Source organism: Pteropus vampyrus, unplaced genomic scaffold (genome assembly GCF_000151845.1).
Source record: "Pteropus vampyrus isolate Shadow unplaced genomic scaffold, Pvam_2.0 Scaffold171, whole genome shotgun sequence".
NCBI lineage: Eukaryota > Metazoa > Chordata > Mammalia > Chiroptera > Pteropodidae > Pteropus > Pteropus vampyrus.
Genome location: NW_011888952.1, coordinates 3243999 through 3248495, shown reverse-complemented (window position 1 = coordinate 3248495; position 4497 = coordinate 3243999). Strand labels below are relative to the sequence as shown.

The 4497-nt window shown below is 38.4% G+C and overlaps 1 long non-coding RNA gene and 1 pseudogene across 2 annotated transcripts in view; both read right to left on the bottom strand.

Moving 5' to 3' along the window:
* Positions 1-4490, bottom strand: part of LOC111745975 — a 23825-nt gene extending 19335 nt beyond the window's left edge. For both annotated transcript variants that reach the window (XR_002782863.1, XR_002782862.1), the window contains exon 1: positions 4276-4490. This is a non-coding gene — a long non-coding RNA (uncharacterized LOC111745975). The remainder of the gene's footprint in view (positions 1-4275) is intronic.
* LOC111745988 lies at positions 3384-3502 on the bottom strand (annotated as a pseudogene).
* Positions 4491-4497: the final 7 nt, after the last annotated feature.

Below are 4497 nucleotides of genomic sequence, written 5' to 3'. Positions count from 1 at the left end.
CTGCTATACTGACCACTGAGGGTCCTGCCTCACTGTGGTCCCTCTCTGCTCATTTGTTGTACTTCTTGCTTCCTTCTAGAATCGCTACTTCATACTAGAGATCTGGTAGCTGTCCATGTTCACCTACAATATTCTCCCTTGGTCAGTGCTCTGTTAATTCTGATTTCACAAAGGGAGAACAGCTCTCAGAAGCTAATCCACTAATACCTTGTTTTGTCTTTGACTATTTAAAAAAAGTTCATTACCATCTCTTTCTAACATGGGAGGAGGGAACAGAAGTTTCCGGGATTCAGGACATTGCAAGGATATTTCCTGTACTGTTCCTTTTCTGTTGTGCTTTGAAAGATACAACAGTGCTTTGCAGTGTTTCAGAATGAGTAACCACTAGGTGGCAGGGGTGTTTCGTTCCCCAGCTCATCACCTATCAATAACCGTCAAGATACATACAGTTCCTTTCAAAACAAATGAGTTGCTTTTAAATCAACTTACTTATCCATATGAAGTTCGAAGTGAACAATAAATCTCAGGTACATTCTCTTGAAAATTCATTGTGATGTTATTAATTCTATTGGAGAGCTCTCACAGGAGTTTTATTACTAAAGCAGTTTTATAGACTTTGGCTTGAAAGGGCATGGGAAAAGTAAATAAACCTCAGCTTGTTTAGGGCACTGCCAAAGCTGATTATTCTCCCCTCTAGCTGTTAACACCCAATAGGCCAAAGATCCATTGAGTTAAGAGTTCATGGACTTGTGGGCTATCATTTCGTTAATAGGATTGTAGACACAGCTCTCATTTCCCAATGAGGTCCCAAAAAGCTTTCCTGGAGAGATGGAATTTCAGTAGCTTCTTGAGAAGCAGGTGTAGGGGCATCCTTTCTTTCAATTACATCCCCACAAGAATCCAACCTGCCAAGCAGAACGCTTTTTTAACAAAATGGATTGGGAGGTACAAAGAAGGGAGGCGAGGTTGAGAAAAGGTCAGAAGTGTTGATAAAACCCTCACAAGAAATGCTGTTCAGTGCTGATGGAATGTTTAATATATCATTTAAATTTACTCATGTAAATTTAACAAAGAGGAACAATCTATACTGGGTTATAACTTTAACGGGAGAAGAGGAGAAACAGGACGGTGGGGATGTTAGTAGGCTAAATCTCAAGTATCATAAAAGAGTCTGTCGATAATCCCTAAAATTGAAAAAGCAAGAAATAGCACTACAAGCATGTTATTTACAGACACAGAGGAAATCATCTGTGAACTAGAGGCAGAAGTGTCAACAGTCCTTATAGAGCTGAGGAATGACTGTACTGTTGGACTTTCTAACCAAGACTTTGTTTTATCCTTAAGAATAGGAAAAGACAGTTATTATGTTAAAATAGATATCTGAGTTCATAGGAACAACTACCACTGAGTTCCTAATTTGTGTCACTATATCTGATAGGAATTATCAAATTCGATCTTTTGTTTGTTTATGTAGAGGTCACTTTAGTTTAATGTAACACTATAGCCAGTTAGAAATTAGAGGCTTCAATTTTCACATGTATGTGACTTACCCAAAATTGGCATTTTCGAGCAAGGATCCACTTTAGTCAGTATTTTCACAGTAGATCATTGAGGTTTTTCTAATGTAAGCTAACATACTATTACTCTGCAATAAACCAGAACTAGAATTCTGAAGAGCAGTGTCCATTTTTACTTTGTAGCATTTTAGCCTGAGTTCTTGAGCATGCATTTCCCAGCAGAAGAGCACTCTAGACTAGCAAATCTGCCAGGTCTGATTCTCAAACTCCCAGTTCTTTACCTTCTTTTCAGACTTACATCCAACCCACCACTGATGACAGGTCATCCTTCAAAATACACCAGAATATGACAATTCTCACTACACTAATCCCTATTATCCTAGTTTGAGCCATCATCATCTTTTACTCGGACCACTGAAATAGGCTGATAACTGCTTCCATTCCTCCCCACTACCATTCTCCATATAGTACCCTGAGTGATCCTTTTTAAAAGTAAGTCATGGTGATAATTTGTAAAACATTGACTGATATGATGTACCCACCCCATTTTATCTTTGACCTCTCTCCCCCTCATTCGCTCCTTCCTAGACTCCTGGCTCTTCCTAGACCCTGTTGAGCATGTTCCTACTCTCTACTTGGAATGCTCTTCTCCTAGGTATCCAATGGGTCGCTTTCTCATTTCTTTCAGGTTCTCCTTTGTCACCTTATCAATGAAGTCTTTCCCAACAACCTGATATAAAAAAGGCATTTCTCCCTCATCTCTTTACCATTCCCCACCCCCTGACCTTGCTTAGTTTTTCTCTGTAATATTGATCATCACAAGCATGTTACATATATTTTTTCTCTAGTCTGTCTTTTCCACTAGAATATAAGCTCTATAACAGGAAGTCAGGGACTTTGGGGCTTTTTTTTTCACTGCTGTATCCCCAATGCCTAAGAGTGCCTGACACATAATAGATGATCAATAAATTCTGTTAACTCATTTCCCGTTTGCCCCGAGAATACTCGCTGGCAGCACTTGTGGCTGCAGCGTTTACCTCAAGATGACTTACAGATTACAGTCTTAACCTTATCCTCAAAGTTTGCCACAAAATATCTCACTTTCATTATTATTTTCCCATTTGCTCTAGCATATCGATAGTCTTTGGGAACAAATGATATCATTCTATTTATAGCATTCTGGTTTTAGTAGTGGCATTTCCACTTACAAAATACAGTAATTTCCAATCGCTGAAAATGTCAAATCCTAGAAAACATAGCATTCCTATACATTGATGTTTAACATCGTTCTTGAACACTTGTTAGCTGAAGATTCATTTGATGAATCCGATTTACGTCTACATTTTTGTTTCATTAGGATTAGAAACAAGTTCTGTTTAAAAATAACTCCAAGAACAGTTTTTAGATTTTATCTTCACATTGAAAACCAGTCAGATTTGCTTCAGCTTCAAAGAGGATGTTTGTGTAAAATTAAATTAACACTGGCAGCAAGCTGCATTTTTTCTTTTCTAAACGGGAAATGGGTTAAATAACAGACTCAACATGATACTACTGGTAGATAATGTGTCTTTAGAGCGCAATGTTTCCCCAAGTGTGAGATCTGTTTATAGAGATAATTTTAAATAGTATAAAGTATGCATTAAATAACACTAACTCAGACAGAGAGAATCTTTTCTCTCTTTGTCAAAGTCTCAATTAGTGCTAGTTTGTCCCTAATGCTCCACAATTTGTCCCTTCAAAGAATAGAAAATGAGCCTTACATATAGAGCCTACAAAGAGCCCTTTGCAGGGAAAAGTATCTGGCTAGAATTTAATCATCTTGCTTTGTTTCCATTGTATTTATTTTTAAGGGTACAATCTTTTTTTTTTTTTTAGCACCGGGTCTTCCCAGGTGGTCTCCCATCTAAGTACTAACCAGGCCCGACTCTGCTTAGCTTCCGAAATCATATGGGATCAGGCGTGTTCAGGGTGGCATGGCCGTAGACAGGGTACAATCTATTTCAATTATGTGCCCATCAACATGTTAATCTCATTAAATCTTATAACTCTTATCCAAGAAGTAGCATTTTGCATATGAAAAAACTGCAGATGAGTTTCCCATAAGATCAAAGTTTCCTTTGAGACAAATTCATAGACCATAAAACCCACCATTTTAAATATTTTAAAGTGTACAATTCAGTGTTTCCTAGTCTATTGACAATGTCGTGGAACCATCACTACTATCTAATTCCACTACATTCTCATCACACCAAAAAGAAAGCCCATACCTTTTAGCAATCACCCCCAAATTCTCCCCAATGCTAAGCAACCCCTAATCTACTTTCTAGCTCTTTAGACTCACCAACTCTGGATATTTCATATAAATGGAACCATATATGTGATCTTTTGGATCTGGTTGTACTTAGCATAATGTTTTCAAGGTTCACCCCTGTTGTAACATGTATCTTTTACTTCATCCTTTTTTAAAAGAGTAATATTCCATTGTATGAATAGACCACATTTGCTTATCTATTCAATCACTGATAAATATTTAGGTTGTTTCCACTTTTGGGCTATTATGAATAATGTTGCTAGGCACATTCATGTTCTAGTTTTTGTTTAAAAACATCCCTAGTCTGCCTGGAAAGTGCTGTGCCTAACATTTTGGCCAAGATATTTAATATCTTTGAGGATGTTTCTCCTGCTTTAAAATGCAAATAGCCTTGCCCACATCAAAGTGTTGTTGAAACAAATAAAACGACGCATGTGAAGCGCTTACTCAGTGCTTGGCACGGCTAAACACTATAAACGTTAGCCATTATGATGACAAGCCACAGGGCCCACAGGCTCTCCAGGTTCAGATTGCAGATGCTGTCCCCAGCTGCATGAGCGGACCAAGCCATATTAACTGCCACGGGAACAAACCTTCAGGTTCACGTTTCTCTCTGCACGACCTTGTACCAGCGCCCGCCCCTACCTTGGGTCACTTGTGACCGCCCCG